This window comes from Euprymna scolopes, chromosome 7, assembly GCF_053919585.1.
Source record: "Euprymna scolopes isolate OS-2025 chromosome 7, ASM5391958v1, whole genome shotgun sequence".
Taxonomy (NCBI): Eukaryota; Metazoa; Mollusca; class Cephalopoda; order Sepiida; family Sepiolidae; genus Euprymna; species Euprymna scolopes.
The window spans coordinates 36,522,933-36,548,887 of NC_136488.1; the positions used below are offsets into that span (position 1 = coordinate 36,522,933).

The 25,955-nt window shown below is 30.8% G+C and overlaps 1 protein-coding gene across 1 annotated transcript in view; it reads right to left on the reverse strand.

Moving 5' to 3' along the window:
- The window catches only part of LOC145279677 (uncharacterized), a 48,443-nt gene that overhangs the window by 9,411 nt on the left and 13,077 nt on the right, over positions 1-25,955 (reverse strand). The window lies entirely within an intron of this gene.

The following is a 25,955-nucleotide window of genomic DNA, read 5'->3' on the forward strand; positions in this document are numbered from 1 at the left end:
AAAAAAAAAAAGGAGGTGGGGAAGAAGAAATACAAAAAGATATAGGGGAAGGAAAACATGAAAATGGCAGAAAGAAAAATGAAGAAAACGGTTATGTAAAAAAAAAAAAAAAAAGAAGGAAATACAAAGATAAAACTTAATGTCTCTTTCACAACATATCAATTCCTTTCGGATTATTAAATGCCACAACTATAAAATGATGTATGTCCATTGCATGGAATCTTCAGATGGTTGTTAATGACTTTACAAAATGCTCCACAGTGTGTACTACATTGATGTCAATGGCCTAAGGCCATGCAGTATGTCATTTAAAACATGAAAGAGATTAATTGATGTAAATGTTTTCATTTAAAGGAAATATTGTTAGTTTGTAATATTTTTTTAAGAACTGTACCATGTCACTTACTGTTAAATGAAAGGAAAAGTTTTCGCCGCTTCTTGTGTAAATGTTTTCATGTAATGAAATTATCGTTGGTTCGGTGTTTTTTTGTTAATACTTCAGTAGAGACAACAGCGTGTATTCATTTTATCATCGCATAATTTAGGACACTGAAACTGTACATGATAAAAAAAAAGCTGCGACAAAATGTTTTTATTGTACCAATATGTAAATAATATTAATCTAAATAATGCAAAATGGCATAATTTAAGATGTTGAAACTAACGAATCAACAGCATTTGCAGTAGATGTAAACATTACCAAAAGAAGATGCGCTAACTTATTTGTACCAAATTTACAACTATTTATTTGTGTAACTTAATAGTAAATGTTATAGTAAGTGTTTGTAAACATTAGTCTATAACATAAAAGTAATGATTCATGTAGATTGAGCGGCCATATTGAATAAGGTTTGATGTGTTTGTTTTTGTAGGAATGTGTGTAATCTGGATTAATAGAATATTATAGTCTCAGCTAATAAGAATAGCTGGAATGTTATTGGGGGGAGAAATCATTATTTTCAAATAATGCAGTGTAAAGTTAGTTGTATGTGAATAAGTGTTTCAACCGGTTAATAAGGGTGTCAGGGTAATATAGTTATAATACTTAAATAATTATTCGGTGATGACTGGGAGCGGTGGGAGGACTTTTGAAATAGAGGGGAAATAACTTTGTTTAAAGATCTTGGTGATCATGATGATGTCGCTCGTAGGAAGTAAGGTAGGATTTTATTATAATGAATAAATATGTATGTAACGGCGTGCAATAGTTACATAAGATGGTGGGTAATAGTTTAGACATAAAAAATTTGTATGTGGTATTTGTTATTGCAAACCTACCATAATTTGGTCCAGAGGGGAATTTCTGCAATCATTTTATTATATATAGATTATTTTAGATCGTTTTTATCAAAAAACTTAGGACACACTCTAACAACCAACTTCATTGATGAAATGAACTTTCTCAATTAAGACATTACCAAGTACTAATTTGATAATTTCATTTTTTTTTTAATTCAATATTTTTCATTCAATTTTTTAACTGTACCTATCTTTTTTCTTTCCCCCTTCAACGATCTTTCCTTATTCACTACTACTACTCTCTTCAATGTGAAAGCATCTATTTTCTTTCAACTTTTGCATATATATTTGGAAGTGGTATATATCGAAATGTCATATGAAATAAAAAATCTGTCACATAAAAAGATTTTTTAGTCATGTTTATACTAGCTGTACCGACCCGGCATTGCCCGGTAGTCTTTACTTGCATTTCAGTGTTGCTCATAGAAACCTATTCCCCATGTTATTTAAATTTCTTATAAGAAAACATTTACAATTTCTTTTTTTTTTTGATGCATTAAAAAAAATCAGTTTCATAATCAATTGGATATCTTTTAAAATGTTGAAATTTTAAAAATTGCATAAATACTTTTTTTTTTTTTTAACTCTTAAAATTATAGATAAAATTATAAGTAACTAGGAGTTGGTGCAATTCAATCTTTTGTGCTACTTGTAAGCATTTGGTATACAAGAAGTGCAGTGGATTTAATGGTAGATTGAGGGAGGATAACCAGTTTTTGTAAGACAATAAAGATGGAGGAGAACTTAGATGTGAGCAAAGTATGTATGACAAAGCTGTTGAGAAGTTTTGTTACCTTAGTGATACCATTGAAGCACATTGAAGTGCTAGTGTGATTGCAAGAATTGTTAGTAGAATAAGTTTTGGGGAAATTCTGACATTATTAACCAGCAGAGCATTACCACCATTGACTAAGAGAAAATCTATCTGGTATGTGTACATAATGTATGGAAATGAAACCTAGCTAGTGAGGGTTGAGGACATGTGTTGCCTGGAGAGAAATGATATAAAAATACATGAATGAAGAACAGGAAACTATGATCGTATGTTAAGGTGTAAAGAATGAATAAGAATTTTTTAGCCAGTAAATGTAGAATAGTTAAGGTAGCAGATCTAGTTCACAGGGGAAAGCCAAGGGAAACAAGAGAGAAAATGATAAGAATGGAGAAAGAGGAATAAATAAAAACCTGGCCAGAGATAGGTTAGTTTGGAAGTCAATTTCTTAAATCCGTTTAATACTTGCCAATGTGTTAAACAGATTTTAAACTGACTATGACGATGATAGCGGCATTTACCCGGCCTTGCTCAGATGGAGATCATATAAAATATTAAGCAGATCAAATAGTAAATTAAATAAAACTATACAAATGCTTTTATCTCCCCTCAGATAATCTCAACATTATAATAAAAGTATGGTAGCAAAGAAAAAGAAGACACACATAATGAAATGTAAACAAATTGTGATAGCCATAATTAGAATATAGTCTAGTGAGAAGTCACGTCTTGATTTTTTTTGTAAAGCCAGAAATGTAATCTGGATTTCACCAAAAGTTGTTAGTTTATCGATGATGATGATGATGATATGTGAAGTTTGAAAAAATATGTTACACTGTGATAATGATAATGGTTATTATTACAGACAGGAAAACTGCTATTATTAATGGTAGCTGGAAGTTGCTGCCGTTGCTATGCATATATGTGTATGTACAATATTACACAATTATAACTTGTAAAGAAAGAGCCAAAACTTTTAGTAATAAAAAGTACAAAATATTTTATGTTATTTAAATATTTTTAAAATGTTAATGGCGAATAATCTTGCTTTATGCTTACAAATACTTAAATGTACTGTAAAATAACAGATTATGAGTTTTTTGGGTTTTTTTCATGTCTAGACATTGCAAAATGTTATTATATAAATTCATGCAAATCAGTAATTATGTCTCTCTAGCAAGGAATTTTCAAGTTTTTCTAAGTAAAAGTGAAAATGGAAATCTGACATAAGAAAAATATACAATTAAACATGGTTTATAGGTATTAAAATCGTTTTTAGATAAAACTGAAGAAAGAAAGTACTTAATCAGCCCTCAGCTATTTGTAATCACTGCCGCAGGCAGGATTAAAGTAAAATAAGTTTAAATAGTTGTTTTAAATGAAACATTTTTTTTTTTTTACTTATTATGAAATTAAAATTTTAGTAAATGAATAGGCTAATGTTTATTTAAAACAAATATAATTGTTTATTTAATAGTTAAAACTGAGCAATGATGAAATTTGTTTTTATCAATGAGGAAGCTGATTTTTTCCTTTTGAGGTATTAATGTGAAAATTATTCTCATTTTACTAATCTTTCAAATCAGAATAAGTCCTTTTCAAAAAAAAAAAAAAGATGAGGGGAAGTATGTATTTTTAATGCAAAGAACATGGTGCAACAATAATAAATCAAAATTGACTAGTCAGGATCAAACATTGATTTGTTAGATGTATTGCTATATGTATATCTAAGCTAGAGAATCCACGATCAACTTCACTTCATATATGAGGTAAGAAGTTAATAGAGGTGCATGCCATTTTTTCTCCAAATTATTTTTTTTTCAATTAACACAAGAACAAATTGAGATTTTAATTTCATGTTTATTTATATTTATATGCAATATATATCAGATATTATTTCTTAATAGGGATGAGATTAGTCTTAAAATATGTTTGTTTTTTAATTTGTCTAATAATTGTAAACTAGCAGGACCAGTAGAAATTCCATGAAATGAGAAATATATTTAATCAACAAATATGTTTTGTTAAACCTGATATTTTTCTGGATAGTGCAATAAAATAAGTTTTTTGGACAGAAAAACTAATAAAATGCAGCAAGTATGAGTTTATTAATATTTTTATGAAAATAATGTCCATTGTATTTTAAATATAGAACTGACCCAAATGAGACAAATTAATAAGTATTAATAAATATTCAGAAATTAAAATTGTGCTACATAGTTCAATACAAATAATAACATCACATTGTAAGAGATAATCTTTAATTTACTCCTTCAGTTCAGCACCTTTTGGTAAACAATGCTCTTATTTATTTATTTATTTTTTAAATGTTCCGTTTTTTTACATAATGTTTCGCTAATTTCTTTCTTCAGTGAAGAACCGATGTTAGGAGTTCCTTTCTCACACTAATACAACCATATATATTGTATATTATTATAATGATATTTGAAAATGAGGCTATATCAAAGAGAAGTCATTCTCATATTCTTGTTCAGAGTTGCCAGATTGGGCATTTTAAAAAATGGCCATTTCATGAATTTGGCCTTTTTTGATGCAGTTTGACCTTCAAAAATCATATTTGGCCTTTTTCAAAGTGTAACATACAGACTAAGGAAGAAACAAGCAGAATATTATATAAATAAACAACACTGTTGGACATTCTCCAACTCCAAAATAAATCAACAAATAAACTGATTGAAAGTTAAATTGAAATGATAATACTTCTTTAGAGTGTTTAATAAATACTTAATGTATGATACCGTGATGTATTTATCTTTCTTTCATGATGAAAAATATGACACTAGGGTCGGAAAGTGAGATTGAAGAGCCAGTATCTCCAAGGAGGAGCACTCTAATCTGAAAAAATATCTAGGCAGCCTCGTCAACCTTTCTCTGGTAGGGGTATCTCAGCTGATTAGTAATAAACTAACCCCTTCTCAAAGAGAGAAGTCAAAGCCTGGGAGAATGAACCTCCAACAACTACCAGGACCAGCAACATACCATAAACAACAGGGAAAGGAACATTTCAGAAATGGCCTAGACTCTTGATTTTGGTGCCAAGGAACAAAATCCCAAGACTATGATTAGTGTTAAATGGTGGCTGACAGCATGAGTTTTGTTTTAAATATTTTTGGATAATATCTTATGTGCGAAAGGAAAGGTCACGTTTGCACATTCCGAAAAACTGGGACTTCAGCAGTCAAAGAAAAACAATATGTGAACTTTGGAGAGTGAAGTGTAAGTCAACACAATGCCTATGGTTTGTTGGATTGGTCATGTGATGTTGGAGGTTGTTTTTTTATTTCTAAGATGGAAAATGAACACTGAAGGATGCAAAATTCCAAGGCTCTATCTAAGTCTATCTTAATAAAATTGTTTTTTAAGATATTTGAGCACATACCATGAACTTAGCAATACTCTCAGTAGAGAGAGGCTAGCAACATCTCTTCTGTATGAAAAAGGCTGTAGGGATGAAAAGAGATTATCATCACCTACTAGATTGCGAAGTTGGTTTTGTATTCTATTAAGGTGAGAAAGAGTGCCTTGAGTGGAACTTTCCCAAGATGTGACAGCAGTACTCTATTTTAGGATGGATCTGGCTCTTATACATGTAGAAAATTGCATTAGGGGTGAGGTACATTCTGGAGCGATAGAATGATCCAAACATTTTTCCAGTGACATTAGCAACAGATTTGATATAAGTCTTCTCTTCAGAACTGGAGTAAAAGTCAGGCCTAGGGTTTCCCTTGAGAAGAAAGCCATTCATTTCAACAAAGGAGAAATAAGGATGCAAACGTTATTGTGAAAATAGAGAAGCTTGATTTCAAAGGTGTTACAAGTAAGAAACTATTAACCCCCCCCCATGTGCTCCAAGTCTGAGAGAGAGAGAGTTAGAAAGATCTTGGTCATCAGTGCTCTTCCATGTGCTGCTGTAGATAGTTATATTATTTGCCGAGATGTCAATGAATGATCTCAGGATATAATTTGAAAGATTATGAAATTTAGGAAGAAGGTAGTATCTAGTATAAATCCTTGAGGTATACTAACATTGATATTAAAAGTCACCATTAATAACTACTTTAATAGATTTATTAGGGGAAACGATTTGCTGGGTGTGAGGACATTTCCAGATATTTCATAGCTAACAAGCTTGTAAAGCAAACCTTTCTGCCAAACCCTATCAAATGTTTTTGATAAATCAAGAGCTATCACCCTAGAAACAAAGCCCTTGTCACTAAATTCATTGATTTTGTGTGAAATCACACTCACTATGTTAGCTGTAGATCTTGCAGAATGAAATCCGTATTGCTTGTCACTAAGCAGATTGTTTGACAACTAGATTTATTACAGATCCGATCAATTTATTCATGAAGCATAGGAAACTAATTAGTCTGTACTGAGATGCAGAAGACTGATCTCTAATATTTTTAAATACTGAGTAGACCAGCATGTTTTTCCAAGGTGACAGAAAGATGTTCCTCCTCTAAACACAATTGGACAGCTTTGTAAGGATAGGAACTATTGTAGTTTTTGTAGTACTATGACTGTAATGTTGTCAGAGCCACTTGCCTTAATGGCATTAAGGTTTTTAATAAGTTTGGTAACATCTTGGACAGTTATTCGGATGTTACTTAGAGTCATGGATAGGAAATTTTAGGGGTAGATGGCCCTGGTTAAAAAAATTAAATTTGCTGCAAAGTTTTTTGCAGGTTTGGCTTTCTCAGATGCTAAAGAGATCACTTCTGATTTCTTAATGATATTGGAATAGCGGTTTCAAAGCATCTATTGTTAAAAGCAATTGAAATGGTGATTCCCATGGGTAATAGCAACAGCATATTCAGGGTTGTACACTAGCTGGTTGTTTGTTCTTTGTGGGAATGTTTCGGATGGTATAAAGAGTTCAATACTAATGATTATCTAATCAGATATATTGGAAGCTACACAGGATACATTCTTTTTGAAAATTTTCAGAGGGATTTCAGATATGAAAGTTCTTAAGCTGCCGCTGAGTGCTGGAAAACTCTGAAATGGATATCAGAGGAATCGCTGGGCTTCGTTTTAATCTTAACTGAGTGCAGAAGATTTTGGTGAAAACAGAACAGTAGATGTGTACTGTTCAAAGAAAGTTGTCAGAAAAAGATCAACAATGCTGGCAAAATATCGATCAGCATCAGGTATGCATGTGGGTCGTCAACAATTTGAGTAAGCTCATATGTAAGGGAAAAATCATGATAAAATTTCTCGTCATCATCGGTCTTATTTGAATGAATTAACCACTCAACATTGTGACATTGAAGTCACCACAAACATGAATGCTAGCAGAGGGATGATCAGTCAGAATCTTGTTGATTACATTGGAAATTTGCTTAATAATAAATCCATTAGATTACATGTTTAATAAAACAGCTCTAATGTTTTATTTCATTTTACCAATTTATGGAAGATTGACTCCTTATTTAAAGCCTTAACTTTTTTGCTAGGAGCAAAGTATAGTACCTGTTCTGATACTACACTTCATCTTTTCTGTTCTCGATCAGTAAAGAAGTCCTTCTAGACTTAGGCAATTTTTATTTTTGTCTTAATGCAGAGTGTCCCTTTTTGGGAAGCTGGATTTTCCCCACATTAAAAACTGACTTTTAATCTAACACTACATCCATGACGAGGCAATTAAATAGTTATTCCTTTTTTAAAGCCAAATCATAATACAAATTGTAAATGAGCCATTGCATACAATTAATTGAACACATGTTGCTATTTTACTAATAGTTGGGTGCAGGAAGAAATTGCACTTTCATACCTTTCTAAACAATAATGATTTTAAATGATACTCACTTACTTCCCTACCATTAGGCAAGTATCAAGTAGGTTGAACATTAATTTATTTATATATAGTATTAGCCATAAAGATCAAGTCACAGAAAAGTTAAAAGTCACACTGTTAACAAGAACTTTTGTTCTGTTCATCACAGAGACTCACTACTTGATCCATATTGTAATCAATGAACCCTGCATCTTATATTATCATGACCTTGATGTATAATGATAAAACAAAAATGAACAAAAAATGGTAAAGATTCATAAAAAATATGATATAAATTGCAACATATATGATGTAAGTATACATTAATAAAAATGAAATACCATGTGAAGAAATAAAAACAAAAAATAAATAATGCTGTACAAAAAGAAAGTGATATTTATATATTTTAGTGCATGTTAAATTAAGTTGTAACACGAATGAAGAAAGGTCATTCAAAATAATAACAAATTTTAGGTTTGTAAAAGATTTTTTCTGCATTTGTTTTAAAAATAAGGCACATATACATTTATGTTAAAGGCAGTTAAATTTGAATGTTTTCTTATCCATTTGATGATAGCTCAAACGATAAGGACTAAGGCTGAAGTGCCAAATGTTTTGGTTTCAATTCTAGCTTATGATACCCAAGTCAGTTTTTTTTTCGTAACTTTTGAAATTATTACTATATATTGAGTACAATATAATAATCAACAGAGTATTGGCTCTATAATAATAAATATGAAATTTACATGAATTAAAATGTCATATTCAAGCATATTTTACGACCGGGCATATTGGGGAGGGACACTACTACAATATAATAATCAATAGAGAATTGACTCTATAATAATAATAAATACAAAATTTGCATACATTAAAATATCATATTTAAGTGTATTTTACAACTGAGCAACTTCAGGTGCCCTGCTAGTTTAAATTTTAAGAATATTGCCCCTGTGGCTAGTACATATATGGTGTAATCTAGGAGGTTCAATTTCCACAAACTTCACACATTAAATTAGGCTGTATTTTGGCAATAACACATTGGATGTTATCTTCCAAGTGATCTATTGTGTCTGGTTTCTCAGCATAGACATGGAACTTTACATATCCTCAAAGAAAATTATCTAATGGAGTAAAATTGCACAAACGAGCTGACCAGTTGACAGGTCAATTTCGTGAAATTATTAGTTCATCAAATGCTTCTCTCAGTAAACTGATCGTATTATTGCATGCTGTGTGGCATGTAGCTCTGTCCTGCTGGAACCACATGATGAATTATCAAACCAAGCTTAACTCAAAATAACCAATAGTTACCAAATCTGGAATTAAAGAAAATAGGGTTGTCAATTTAAAGTTCACTGCCTCAAAAAAAAAAAAAAAATCCTATGAAAAGGGATCCTTGGAGGTCACCCTTGACTACAGTAAATCCATTTATTTTATAAATAAGGTGCAAATTTTTTCCAAATGAATTTAATTAAAAAATTATACATAAGTTGGAAACAAAAAATTGTAAAGGAAATGGAAATTTGATTTTGTTTCCTACTGTTTAGCAAAAACATTAAATTCTCTATTTCAATTTGTAATTTGTAGTTTTGTGCTGGTATATATAATGAGCAGATCATCTGGTATTTATTTAAAGAGCGCTTAATACAATAGAGTTTTATAGAAGTAATAATTGTTTTGAGCAACTATGCAATTGCAAGCTCAGCTTTTTATGCTATTATGTATATCTGCTCACCAAGTGACATCATATCATGCATCAGCAGCAAGGAAGTAATGGTGATTGAATGGTTAACATCAACTGACAACCTGGGTTTTATTCTTATTTTTCTTAAAACACAAATATTCCATAATTCTTATAGTAGATTTTACTGCAAATTCCAAAAACTATAGAAATCGAATTGATAATAATCATCAGGTCATTGCATGGCATAGTGGATAAAATACTTAGTAAAATTCAGTTGCAAAGTTACTCTTCCAGAGATTGAAGGTTCAGTCTTCACTGCAGGTAACACTCAAAATACAATTGTGAATTACTTAACACTTCTACCCAGTCATGGCTGATGGAAAAAGAGCATGCTACTCTGGTGAATTAAATGGTTCCGTTCAAAATTCAATGCAGATTCCCAAGTTCGACAGAAAGATTTTTGAGTTTAGCAAGGTACACCTGAAGGTCAAAGGTTAGATTGATTGAAACGTGAAAATAACACTCAATATGAGAACAGTAGTTAAAATAATCCAAATAATACTCTTTTATGGCATATGAAGCCTTTTCAGGTTATTTAATCATGAAATCTAGTCATCTAAATAAAACTGTTTACATTTTAAAGTTCTGTAATAACATACAGAGGACCAGACACTTATTCTGCGATGTTCAAATAAAGTGGACAACATAGCATATGAATCAATGCAGAACATGCAGTAAAAAATACCAAGTAAAATGGTTGTATTTTTGACTAAAGAAAAACATCCTCAGTGAATACAAAGTTAGGTTTCAAGAAGCTCATTTGTAGGTTTAAAAAAAAAACTACAGAAACCAAAACTAGTCAGTTGGAATTTAACACTTATGATGACCATTCCTTTGCTTGATCCAGTGTTCCTTGTTTTAGTTATTCAACTTAATAAACCTGTTGTGACCTTTTAAAGAACCCTTCTCACCACCGCATCTTAATTCACAAATCCAAATCTCAAGTAACACTAAGTATGGAATTCCTTCACCTTCTTACAAAAAGAGTCTCAAATCTAATAGGTCCTGCACTATTGGCTAAACTCCAGCCCCACTGCCACAATGTTGTATCTCTGTCTGTTTTATAAGTACTTTAATGAAATATGCTCTTGTACCCTCTCGACATACACATACCCAAAGTAACTCTACAAGCAACAAAATCCCACCCCTTCACTGTGAAGTCTCTAGATGGCAGAAAGCCTTCTACTCTAATACTTCTACTCTAATACTTTCTCTGGACTGTTAGACTTTGGAATTCCCTCCTTGTTTCCTGCTTCTCTGACTGTACTAATCTGTAGAAGTTTAAATGCAATGTGAACAAACATCTCGCTGCTCAACTTCCCAGTCTCCTTGTTAGACACGATCCCAAATAGTAGCCCCTTACATCCAAGTAACAATATTCCTTGTTTAGGGTGAAAAAAAGAGTCTAAAAAAAAAATGGATGCATTGACACTGGTCATGTAACTATTTTTCTCTTTCTACGAAATACAAGCAGACTCCTTTTTGCAACATATTTTTCTTCCTAGAATTTCTTTGAATATGTAAAACCGAAACATCCTAGAAAGATGGATATCGTATTCATATTTCAATACTTATTGTAGCCATTCTGTATCTGCACAGCAATTTTCTCTCTTCTCAAGTGCACAAATATAATTATGTCTACAAATTCTCTCCTTAAAATCTTTTATACACATGTACCATTTCTTGCTTGGCACACACAGAAATATTTTCTTTGTTATTGTTAAACATGTTTTACCATTGCTTTCATCATTTCTGTTTCCTTTGATCTTCAAAAGATTATTTCCTTTTCAGTGTCTTTCTCCACCAACGTCTAACTATCTCTTAATGTAGAAGGATAACCAGCTTTTCTCTCCAGCCATCATGGTCATCCTATGCACTCATATTGGTGATTGACAGAAAAGTTCCTGATACCTTTAAATACGAGGGTAGTTCCAAAAGTAAAGCTTCTTACTTTTTTTTTAACTAAAAGTTGAAGGGCTACGAAGACAGGAGTGGTACTATTAAAACAAGCAACCTTTTGTACTCTAGAAATTATTTTTCCGCACTATCACCACCATTCTCAATTGACTTTCACCAGAAATTCAATGACACATCTTTGCTTCTCATGCACGTTTATAACATAGATTGCTTTCTTAGAGTCTCACACTGTCAATACCTGCAACATAGAAATGAATTTTTTTAGGTCATAAATGCATAAATTCAATCATCATAAGAATGCAATTTGTAATCCCCTCTGATCCATTAGACAGAATTAAAAAAAATAGAAAGTATTATTTTTGGAATGCCTCTCTTAATTATTTATGATGTTAATTTCTATTTTATTTGATTATCTTAATTTTATAACTTCCTATTGACTATCCGTGCTTGGTAACAGTTTTTATTTATTTATCTATTTATTTTTTTTTTTTACAAAGGACTCACCACTTATCAATGCCCGGAGATCACTTGAGGATAAAGGTTTTTCAAATATTTATTCATATTTTGATCCTCGTGATGGCATTCATATGGAATCAGTTGAGCCGACTTCTTCCAATAAATCAAAGAATCCTGAACCAACCAAACACAGCAGTTCATTGCCAATATTGAGATGACTGACAGCTAGTTTTGATTCCACCAACAAAAAATGCAAAGATGTAAACAAAAATGCAGATATGTAAACTAATAATATTTGATGGCTTCTCTGATGTCCCATTGTCAAAGATTGTTACCAAGCTAAAGATGCTTCATGAGAAGAGCTTGCTGAAAGGAGGCGATTTGGCATCATGTGCATTTGAGAGGAGTTATTGTGAGGAAGCTCTTGACAATGTGACTCCGACAGTAATGATCAAAAGTTTTCAATCCGCAAAGGTCTGCAGCTCTCACTGACCAGGACTTACACACATAGAAGAGGATGGTGCGAATAAAAACTTGATAAACTTGAATTTTCATAGCTATATAACCCCTCCCCTCCCAAAAATCTATCTATTCATAGTATTTGTTTCACTTAGTTATTGATGATATAAGTTTGTGTGTATACAACTGGGAGCCGTTTCATATGATACTCAAGACATACTCTATTAGAGAAAAAGTGGGCCTGCAAGTAATAGCAACTAAAGAGTTACTCTACAAAAAACAGAGACAGTTTCCTACAGAAATTGCTGTCTCACAGACTCACAGGTGGAAGGTCAATCTGAAAAAAAAAAAAAAAAAAAAAAACTTCTAACAATTTTCTCAGACCAAAATAGTATGGTTCCCTTTTACTTTTTTCTTCTTTTGAAACATTTAATTAAATTTTGTATACATTAAAATTTTTAATTCTTGTCTCTACAAAGAATTTGATATTATCAGTTTCCTATAATGATGATTAAAGTTAAAAGAATTATATATATATATATATATATATATATATATATATATATATATATATATATATATATATATATATATATACAGAGTATTTTCTTTGTAGGTGGCAAGCTTTAAATTATCATCATTTTTGTATTTTCTTTAATTGCAGATTTGGCAACTATCGATTATTTAGAGTTTAGCTTGATTTGACAATTCATCATGAAGACTGACACCCGAGCAACATTTGCAAATTGTGCAAATTTATTTTATTACATTTAATGAATGAATAATTTCATGAAATGGACAGATCATCTGGCCACCTCATTCGTGCCATTTAACCTAATTAGATAATTTTCTTTGGGGTTATGTAAAGCCCCATGTCTATGCTGATAAACCAGACACAATAGATTGCTTAGAAGACAACATTCAACATGTTATTGCTAAGATACAGCCTAATTGAATATGTAGAGTTTGTGAAAATTGGATCCATAGATAAAGCCATATACACGCAAGTAGCGTGGCATAAATTAATCTTTGGAATAAACCACATATTTGTATAAGAAAAATATTTTTCTGTGATTGATCTTAATTTAAAGTTTGCCACTTTTAAAAAAGAAACACCCTCTATATATACTAGCAGGCCACCTGGCATTGCCCAGTTGTAAATTATGCATAAAGATTATATTTTAATCTATGCATATTTCTTCTTCTTATTATTATTATAGCCAATTCTCTATTGATTATTATCCAATGTATTGTAATGATTTCAAAAGTTATAAAAAAAATATGACTTGAGTACCATCTGCTAGATTTGAAATCAGAATGTTTAGCGCTCCAGGTTTAGTAACTATTTATCTCTACAGCATTGTTACTATCTGAGCTATGGACAGATGGATACAAACGTTAAAAATTAAGCAACTTTGAGCTATGAATGTTTAATTTTGAGTAGGCGCAAAAGAAATAGCAGACATAATGTTTTATTTGACTTCTCCTGCCAAGGTCAACTGTTTTGTTTTCAATTTTGACCTCTTAGCAGCAATTTTTGCCATCTAAAAACCAAATCAAAAGTGTGCTACAGGCCTAATTATTTTACATATCAAATTTCAACTCTGTAGATCAAATATTCAGAAAGAAGTTTGATAGACTTTTCTCACACAACGTTTTTATCTTAAACTTCAAGCAATTATGTAGAATCTAGAACCTATGCATAAATAGAATTTATCTTAATAGCGAAATAGAATAAATCATCTAAAAGACCATAAAAAATGAATAAGCAAAAAATATACAAAATAGTTAACCTTCATATAGTCGCTCGCATATCCATGACTGAGTATATTAAAAAGTTTATTTTAATAATTTTTAAATAGAAAAAGTAGGCTTTTAATATCAATGTCATAGCAAGAAAAAAAATGAACTTTATAGGAATATAGATATGTAGGAATTCAAGAAACACTTTTTTTTTTACATAGGCGTCGCCACTTATCAAGGCCGATAGGCCACTCAAGGATAAGACAAAATAGATATTGACAAAATAAGTATTTGACAAAATCTTTCTTCCTTCCTTCTTAACAACAACAACTGAATATGTAAGCCAATCAAAACTTTATTTTGTTGGCATTATACAGTAAAACAAGAAATAAAAACAAAAAAAAGCTACAAATACAAGATTCTCCTGAATAGCGTTACTGATGCCATGTTTATTTTTTTCTAAGTGTTCACCTGAATTGAAAAGAAAAGAAATTAAATACTAACGATTTTGGTTCTGTGCCAAAAACCAGGCGTTACATTCTTTCCCTAACAGAAAATTCATTTTCTGCTAAAGATAAGAGACTTAATTCATTCCAATAAAAATCAAACAACCCATGATCTACTGAATCAATTTTGATACATTTTTATATTAGATTTTCCTTGGAAAATTCTAAAAAAAAAAAAAGAAAAAAAGTTATTCTTTGAAAAATTCCTGGATCTTTTTCTTTTCATTATCATGTAGTTTCTTGTTTTAACTGGAATTTTTAGTTTTACTTTATTATGTTATTATTTAAATATATATTTAAGCTTAACCTATACTATATTTATTGATTTCAATAAATAAATAATTAAAAATACTAAATTCAGTAAGTTCAAAATATAATATTTTATAATCTAAATAGAATAAACACTATTTATCTCCCTTTGATTATTTAATTAGAAAAATAAGAGTATCCCCCCCTTTTTTTTTTAAATATTTGCTTAATTTTAAATTAGGCGTTTACTAACATGTTCTTTTTGAAAATTCAACATTTCGTACATTTATAAGCTACAATCAACATCCAAATGAATGCTTTAACGATAATTACGGTTTTCAAAAGGTGAACAATTAAAAGGTATATATATATATATATATATATATATATATATATATATATATATATATATATATATATATATATATATATATATAATTCTTAACTTTTATTAAAAACATATTATTATAACCTTATATTTAAATCAAATTCAGATTTATAATTTTATATTACTTTTCTTATCAAGTAAATATTTTCCTTTTTATTTTAATTTTTTTCCAGACACATCTGCCTTACTTAAAAATTGCTAGGTTTATTTATGGTGTCTTTTACATATAAAAAACCCAGCCAATACTTTTACTGATGAGGAGACTTTGTTTAAAAAAAACTATATTTCAAAATTATTGTCCGTGGCATAATGTCTATCACAATAAAAACATTGTTTCCGAAACGATCGTACAAATTACTCACTTTGTTGTTGTTCCTTCTTATGAAACAGATTTTTAATTTTAATGTGAATTTTAAATTATCAATCACGTTATTAAATATATATATATATATATATATATATATATATATATATATACTCACACACAATTATATAAATGTAACTTTGTCTCCGTGTGTGTGTGTGTGTGTGTGTGAGTTCATTCCCTATAGTCTCCAAAATGGCTGAACAGATTTTCTTTAAAATTTACAGAACTTCAGTGTATAAATCGGGGAGTGATCTTAGTTAAGTTTGTCTTAGAATACCTACGATGATAATCAATAATCGAAACCGTTATTTTAATCTATCATCGGTAAAGCCATTTTTTCCATGTTGTCGCTTAGCAACAATGATAGAACTACTACATGTGCGATAGAACAACTGCATGTGTGTTTTTTTTTTTTGCATGACATGGTCTGTAGGTTCAAACTCCACACATAAATTTCTTAATTTTTTATTCATTAACTGCAAAGAATTTATAAGACTTGAAAATTTACGCTTTTTTTTTTTCTTTGTATGATGTGGTCTGTAGGTTCAAATCTCGCATGTAAATTTCTTAATGTTTTTTTAATCAAAATATTATATTAAAACGTATTTCACGACTGGAAAACACCAGGCAACCAGCTAGTATATATATAAAAAATAAAATATGCATCAAGTACGCTTGAAAGCCAAATCACAACGTAATATTAGGGAAATAAACAAATATTTTACTTGTTTGAAGTTTATAACATAAATATATTTCAGAGATATACTGCATCTTTAGTATGTTTTTTTTCTTCTTTTTCTCCATGTTGTAAAATTGGAGAAAGAAATGTCTGTTTATAAAGAGCCGCACATTGTATCTCAGCGGTTGTATTTTGATACAACATACTGAATCCTGACAGCAATTATCAAAGTTATGTTTTGAGCAAATTTTGTGCAAACCCCACCAATTCACAACATGGGGTGTCAATTCCGAAAGCCGTTTTTGAGGGTGTCCATTCCAAAAGCTGTTCTTAACATGAGGAGGTTGTGGGTTGGGCAACAACAATAGCCGTACTATAATTTTATATGTAGGGTGAGGTGGGGCTGGTGGAGGTATGCTACCACCGGACAACATCAGTTAACAGGTCCTGCTAGTAATTAATAAATGGGTTGAGAGATTGTCCCCCCTCCTCAAACAGCAGTAGCCACAGCTGATGGGTCATCAGGGCATAAACAATAAAACATAATAACTTAGTATCATATTTTAGTTTCTTGTACATAAAATACATTACAATTTGACTTTGAGTTCTCTAGCCCCTTTCCTTTTAATGGATATATGGTATTTTTAAGGTCTTACTATCTCTGCTTACCACTGCATTGCTCCCAGCCACCAGACAGACGCAATATTATTAAGGGAAGTGCTATTTGAGATTGTACAACCCTTGCTCTACTATAAAGTTCTTATTGCATAAAGTGAAATTTTGCACTAGTTTATTTATTGTAAAGGATGTTATTTTTCTTAATGTCTTGTATAATTGCATTTATGGAAATAATTCAATATTTTTTATAATGGTAAGGTGCTTCGTAATAACCGATATAGTTGCTAATTAATTATTAGATATTACTAATATGTCTTGAGATAAAAACGTTCTCAGTAATTCTTATCTACCAATAAGTTAGTTAACTACATGCTCGTCTTTCAATCGCAGGTTTGCCAGACCTCTTGTTAGTATCCCTTTTACGTATATTTATATAAAGTTATGTATGTCTGCAGATTTACTCCTAAAATAATAACTGATCATTAGGTACCTCCAACACGTGCCACAGTACACATTCCTAAGTTAGATGTAAAAATTTGTAAACTAATAATTCAATTGGGCTCAAATTTTGATATGATGCAACTGTAATTTAATTTAATAATATCATCTTTTTTAACAGATTTACTCCTAAAATAATAACTGATCATTATGAATTTTGGAACATAGCTTCTTAGGCATAAAAGTAGGTAATGAGAACTATATTTAATTTTACTTTTATGCAAAGGGAAAAAAGAAAGGGTGGAAGCCATCTATGAAAATTAAGGCCACTTTTTGTGAAATTTTAACAAAAGGTATTAGATATCAATTAATAAATATTCCCAAAATTTCAGTTTCTTTGGGGTATTTTGAAGGGGCGTTAGAGGGCATAATATGAACACAAGTTTCCATTTGAACATTCAAATATTTCAGGTTTGCATGAGTTATCAGGCACCAATCAAACAATATTCTTTGAATTTCAATTTTTTCTTAAGACCTCATAAATTTTCTACATTTTCTCCAATCAAAATCATGTAATGGATTTTGATCAAAATTGAAATAAAGATTCTAAACAAAGTTTAGCATTATTATATCTGGATTTTAATCTCTGTAAGACATAAAAGTGGTGCAAAATTGTTCTGTTCAGGGAATTCATTTTAACCATTCTGGGATAAGTATTTTTCTCATTATATATATAACAAGAATGATCAGGACGGATTCGAATTAAGAAAACAAACGTTGGACAAAGAGCTTAATACTTATTTTAGATAGAGCTATATAAAAATAATAAATAAAGCATTTAAAAGTGTTTTTGCACATATATCTTGAACAATATTTTCATATTACAATTTTTGATTTTTCAATTAAGGCTGTAATATGCAAGGCCACAAATCTTGCATTTTTTTAACCAGCAAACAGGGGTTTGTCTGCTTAAAACCGAAAACTGGCTAAATATTTATGCCTCCCAAATTTTTCCAATTGTTTATATATATATGTAAATACTAAATGCACCTCATTACAAGCTGTTCCTTCCTGAGATTGGAGATAGACATAGTATTGTGTGAAAAGCTTACATAAAAATAATTAAAAATATATTAAGTCACATTATGTTTCTGAATTTTATATTGATTAAATAAATTTAATCAATACAACTCATTGCAAATTTTTTTTTATATATTTCATATAATTAATGCCAATGTGTAGTTATTTGTCTTTAATTATGGCAATACTTATACTCATTAAGTATAACTTTGTCTTTTATACATTCAAATAGAAGAGTTAATATTTTTGTTTGAGAAAAAATATCTTCTAAATTTAAATATTTTATATCTTAACTATAAATTTGTTTTCAAACCATTCCATACTCATTAGAAAGTTAGTTTAATGGTTTTAAAATAGTCGCGTTTATGATTTTTTTTTTAAATTCGTTTTAATTTTCTTTTATTTCATTTTCGGTTTCAATAAATATTAGATTGATATTGAAAAAAAAGAATGCATGTTTATCAAAGTTATTTTACAGGTGAGACATGGTCTTGTCTGATAGTTTAATACAGACATTTATAATCATTTTTGTCCTAAAACTATTGATAATGTGCATTACTAGATTTACAGAAAGAAGCTATGCATGTAAAAATGGAAAAATAAACTTGACGAAAAACAAGCATTGTAAATATCTTTTCAAAAAGAAATATCATCTTATATCATATTCGGTTTTGCATTTGTTTTATATACTGGCATGTGCCGAGTGGATTTCTGTAATTGTCTTCCAAACTAATCTATCTCTGACCGGCTACATAGCTTAAAATGCGACAGATTTTCTTTGGAAGTCATTTCCTTAGTTGAGGCAAAATTTTTATAGGCCAGATGTCCTTCCTGATGTCAACCAAGTGAGGTGATGGAGACCAGTGCTTTTACAGAGATGCCAGGTGATTGCCTACCAAGGCTAAAGAGCACTTCACCTGCATTATATGTATTTTTTTTAAATTAAAAACGAATAAAATGACTATTTGATCAACTAAATTTTGAAAGTTAAAATTAGACAATACAAATATGTCATAATTTTTTATTAGAATTTGTTTTCTGTTTTCATATATATTCATATGTAATATAAGGATAAATTCCAACAGAAAAAAAATAAAGTGGAAAAGTAAACAAACCATAGTTTGTCAAGTTTTCAATTTGCATTTTTCTCTATCTTTATAAAAAAAAATCACATAAAACACATTATTAGACTGATATTTTGCTTATTAACAAAAACTTTGCCAGAAATATTTGTTTCATTTTGATAAAGTTTCTATTAATAAAAGAAGCAATGTTTAAGATACTATATTTTTTTACTTAAATGTTTTCATAACAAAAAGATATAAAAAATCTGAAATCTTAATAAAAAAATAGAAACTATCTGAAAAATGCAGGATATTTTTTATTTTATTTCTATTTAATAAACCAAATTTCCTGATATTTAAAATACTAGCATGAGTGCCTAGCGTTGCCCGGGTGTTTGGAGGTGTGTGTTAAGCAAAAGTGAAAAAAAAAGTGGTAGTAGGAAGAAAGGCTCGAACCCATACCACAAGGGAGGAAAAGAACATGAAAAAACGTGACGCCTTTGCTGTTATAACTACCGCCAAACCGGAAGTGACGTAAGTTTAAATTAAGGCTAGACAATCGAAAAGAGGGGATGACTTTCGAAAGTATCGGCGAAAAAAGCAACTCCTCGCTGTAGAAAAGTGCCTAATTGAGGATGAAGAAATTAATGTTTTTAGCCAATTTTTCAGTATTTCTCGTCTGAAGGGTCGAGCTTCAAAATAATACTGATCTTGTGAAAATCCGTCGCCTCTGTCAAAAGTTTTAGGCAGACATACAAACATACATACATAGATTTATATATTTGTAGCTCAAATTTTTTACTCAAACCGATTAAAAAGATTGCCCTATCTCTGAATACCCTTTATGTAAAATTTCAAATGTTTAGACCAGAAATTGTCTGAGTAATTTGGTAGAGACCACAGAGGTCAAATTCTTTTTAACTTTGACCTCTATTATGACCCCTTAACATTTATTGTTTTGAGCTCAAATTAGATCCATGTCCAAGGAACCTATATCTAAAATTTCAAGTGTTTAAACCCAAAATTGGTGGAGGAGTTTGGTAGAGTTCTCAAAGGTCAACTCATTGAACTTTGATCCCTTAACAGCCCAATTTATGGCCGAAAACAGATTACAAAGATTTTCCCAAATCTCACTACCCTGTATATCAAATCTCGAGTCTGTAGACTGAAAATTGACAGAGTTATTGTGTAGGGAAATGTAGACAGACAGACAGACACTTTCACTTTTATAGATATATAGATTTCAATTTAGATATACTATTTTTTTAATTTGACAGTTCATAATTTAGAATAGGGCCACAACAAAAAAATGTCTACATTAACTTTTTAATATGTATAAAACTTAATTTTTACATTATTTTTTACATATTGCCATCATTTGCTTTTTGATAATTTGTTATTCTAAGCTTATTATTAAGTCATATTTTAATCATCTTTGGATTCTTTGGACTACTGTTCTCACCTTTGATGTAACCTCCAACCTTTGTCACGTGGATACTGTCAAACTCGGTAATTTTTCTGTCAAATTGAGATTCTACATGGAATTTCAAGCAGAACCCTTTATTTAATCCACAGGAGTAGCATGCTCTCATTCTGTCAGCCATGACTTGGTAAAGGTCTTAAGTAATTTGCAATTGTATTTTGAGTGTCATCCACACAACCTTCAAAAGAGTATAACTTACAACTGAATTTTATCAAGTACTTTATCCACTACACCATGTATGAATTTTAAGCGCTTTAAAAAATATTTGATTTACAATGTATATTTTATCAATTTACACACGATTCATGTCTAATCTATATATCTATAAAAATGAAATTGTCTGTGCGTCTGTCTGTGTATATTTCCCTACTAAATTACTCTGTCAATTTTCAGTCTACAGATTTGACATAAGGTATACTGAGATTTGGGAAAATCTTTTTAATCGGTTTTTGGCCGGAAATTTGGCTGTAAAGGGGACAAAGTTCAACGATTTGACCGTTGAAAACTTTACCAAACTCCTCCGCCAATTTTGGGTCTAAACATTTGAAATTTTAGATGTAGGTTCCTTGGATATGGATCAAACTTTTTAACTTGATTTGAGCCCCAAAACAATAAATGTTAAGGAGTAAAAATTGGGGTTAAAGTTAAAAAGAATTTGACCTCTCAGCCAATTTTTGGTCTAAACATTTGAAATTTTACATCAAGTGTATTCAGACATAGGGCAAGCTTTTTAATCAAGTTTTCACCGAAAATTTGGCTACCAAGGAATCAAAGTTCAAAAGATTTTACCTTTGCGGTCTCTAGCAAACTATTCAACCAGTTTTGGGTGTAAACATTTCAAATTTTACATAAAGGGTATTCAGACATGCAGCAAGCTTTTTAATTTTGGGGTGAAAATTTGGCTGCCAAGAGGTCAAAGTTGAAAGAGTTGACCTTTGCAGACTCTACCAAACTCTCTGCCAACTTTGGGTCTAAACACTTGAAATTTTAGATGCAGGTTACTTGGACATGAGTCAAACATTTTAATATATATATATATACATATGCACATAAAGTTATGAACAGTACATAGGGCCTGAGTAAAGCTGGGCTGAACTGCTAGTATATAAAGTTAACATGTGAAATTTTAACACTTGAACCTAGATATCATTTAAGCTGACATATAAAACTTGATTGACACTATTATCCTGGTATTTGTTTAGTTATGTTTTTTTAACTTATGATTTAGGCAGCTTATAAGATTTTAGGATTTTTAAAACTTTGCCAAAAATGTCATGTTTGACTTTATCATACAAAATATGAGATTTTTATGTTCGTGTTAGTTTTAAATGAATTACAGATTGAAAAAAATTTAAATAATTCTAGAAAGTAGCAAAAAACAATGAAATTAAACTGGTAACAGGAAATTTTATTTTTTAAATAATGAAAAAAAAACATTTTTACTAAAACTATACTATTAACTTCCATTTTTTATTAACATTATTTGTAAATATAATAAATAGGCGTTTCTAAAGAAAAATGTATTATGTTTCAGAATTTTTGAGATGAGGTTTATTTGAATTACTGTTCTCATCTTGCATCTCACTGACGTTTGATATAATGGATACGTGCTAAGTAATAATCAGTTTTAAGTGACAGTGGAGGGAAGGTTCAATCCTCAGTATAGGCAATACTAATTACACATTACTTAAAACTTCTATCCAGTCATGGCTGACAGAATGAGAGCAAGCTACCCCTATGGAGTAAATAAAAAGTTCCATTTGAAATTCTGTATAGATTCCCGAGTTCAATGAGATACACTTCAAGATGGCTGGAGGTTACATAGGTTGAAACGTTGTAAGAATAACATTCAAGGTGAGAACAGTAGCCTGATTAATCTCAATAATAGAAAGAAAATGTAATTACGCCTGAATAGAAACATATAAATTTATTTATTAACTATCTTTTTTATTTTTTTTTTTTTTACATGGTAGTCACCACTTATCAAGGCCCGGAAGCCACTCGGGGATCAGGGTTATTGCGCGTACAGTAATCAATGGGATAATATCGCTGTAATCGTTAGTAATGGAGATTTGATAAAGTGTCTTACTTCAGGGGGCGGTTTATCAGGAATTTGTTTATGTTGGACTTGAAGACATCCAAGTTGTAGTCAGGTGGGAAACAGGCAAACAGAACAGAGTTCCACAAGCGTGCACTTCTAAGAAAGAAGCTTTGTTCATGGAATCTACGTTTTGATTTAGGCACAGATAAAGAGTGGGGAAAATTATTGACAGTGGTTTCAGCTTTTTCGTGAAAGATTGGCGAGAGGGGGACCAGAAATTGGAGCTCAGACGAGCACTTCCCATGGAAATAACGATAAAACAAAGGCAGGCTCGCAACGTCTCTTCTGTGGAAGAGAGGTTGCAGGGAAGAGAAAAGAGTATCCCCCACTAAGACATGAAGTCTATTTTGTACTTTATCAAGGCAGGATAGGCTGTTTTTAGCAGCTCCTGCCCAGATGTGGCAGCAGTATTCCATCCTTGGACGTACTTGGCTTTTATATAGATAGAGAATTGCATCAACAATGAAATATCTTCTGGAGCGATAGAAGGATCCCACCATTTTTCCAGCGACCTTGGCAACAGACTTGATGTACATGTTCGATTTCAGATCAGGAGTAAAGGTCAATTCCAGAAGCTTGTCAAAACATGGAGCCTCCCCAAGACGAGAGCCATCCATTTCAATTGATGCCAGATGCCTGAACAGCATCCATCATAAGTGGATTGAATCGGCTTCCTCTGTCATGGGATTATTAAATTCACAAGCACTCCCCAGTCACAGTATATTTCGGTCACAGAAGATGTCAGCATTAAACTTTTTACTGTTCTCGCAGAGAGTTGCCGATATCTTCCTACATAGAACTACTAGTTTTCTCAAATGGTCATCCATCTGGTGCTGATTAGACTCAATGTTGCTTAACTTCAGTGATCGAACGAGAACTGGTGTTTCAACATTATTACGCCATATATTAACTATGACAATTTTAGTAAGTAAAAATAATTTACTTAATTTGATTATAAAAAAAAATATATGCGGGTTTTTCAAAAGTAATGCCTCCTATATTTTTATTCCGCCTGAATGAATCAGATGTACTACAATTTTCATTGTTATGATGACTGAACTTATCCATTCATGATCTGAAAGTCTCATTTCTCTGCTGCAGATATTTATGCTGTGAGACTCTTAAGAAAGCAACCCCTGTCATGGACGTGCATCAGAAGCAGACATATGTCATTGAATTCCTTCATACAAAAAAAAACTGAACCGATATCAACATTCATCAGTGCTCATTTAACGTTTATGAAGTTGATGCAGTTGATATCAGCACAGTTAGGAGATGGATCGTCAATTTCAGAGTGGCAACAGAAATGTGACTGACAAAGTGCGCTCCAGACACCCATGCTCAACCATCGTTCATTGCTGGCAAAAATACATTGAGAAATGTGGTGAATATGTAGAAAATTAAATTCTGGATAATAAAAGTTTGCCCGTTTATGGTACCACTCCCATCTTCGTAGCACTTCAACTTTATTTTTAGTTAAAAAAAACAGAATGCCTTACTTTTGGAATGATCCTTGTATATGAAAATGTATCATTATGATTAAATCCTGTTATTAAATAAAATAATCAACTTTATTATTTACTAGTTCTCCTTATGTTATTCAGGAATCTTTTTATTTTAATTCCTGTGTTGCAATCTTTTAACTACCTGACGACTTTGCTAAGAATTTTTCATGCTTGATATAACTTTTTATTTGACGATTTAAATGCTTCCAAATTTGTTTCAAATTTCAAAGGATAATAATATAACTCATTCTTTTTTTTTAACTATTAACAAAACATTGAAATATCTGACATGTTTACAAAAAAACGAAATGTATTCTGATAGATTTAATTTTGTAATTAAATTACTTTTTCGTTAATTACACTTTTAGTCATCAAAATTATCTTTACTATTTTATAAAAGGAATTTTGTGTGTGTGTGTGTGTGTGTGTGTGTAAGTTCCCTATGAACTCCAAAACGGCTTGGCCGATTTTAATTAATTTCATACAAAGGTACTTTATGTGCTTAGCAGTGTTCTTAGATAGGTTTTGTATCGCAATGTCTTTCATAATAACCGATAATCGAAATAATCTGATGAAAGAACTGGCGATTTTGACTAAAGTTAACACCTTACACAGCCTAATATCACAAGTGCATTTGAGAAGTTTTATTACCACACAAGCCAAAAGGCCAGGCATATAAAATCAACAGTATGTTCTTTGATATAACAGGGGCACGTTCAAAATTAATGTTTCTGCTTAGAGCATAATTGAAGTGTAATATTTGAATTTTGCATTTTAAACTTTAATTGAAGCTATTATATATAAAAATAAAGAATATAAAATCAACAGTAGGTTCTCTACAGTGCAATGTAGACTACAATATATTGTGGACTAAGTCACTGCAGAGAGGCATATAAAGTTTCCTCCCAGTGCACCGCAATGGGTCCCCAACTAAACCAGACAATCAATTGATTTGATTGAAAAATTGGTGATTTCACTTATTCTGATGGCAATAAAAATATGGGAGTGTAAAACATTCGTTGATCATCATTCAATCCCGGGCAACATCGGGTCTCTCTGCTAGTTTACAGTAAAATGGATTTCAGTATGGTTTTGGATTTATTCCCAAATAAATTATTTTCAATAACAAAAAAAATTAAATTAAGACAATAAAACCACTAAATTAGAGCAATTTTCATTGTTTAAGTGAAACGTTGTAATGAAAAATAGGTTGAAAAATATAGTCGCCATCTTTTTTAACATATCAAATATAAGACTAGATCAGGATGAATGATAACTAAAAAT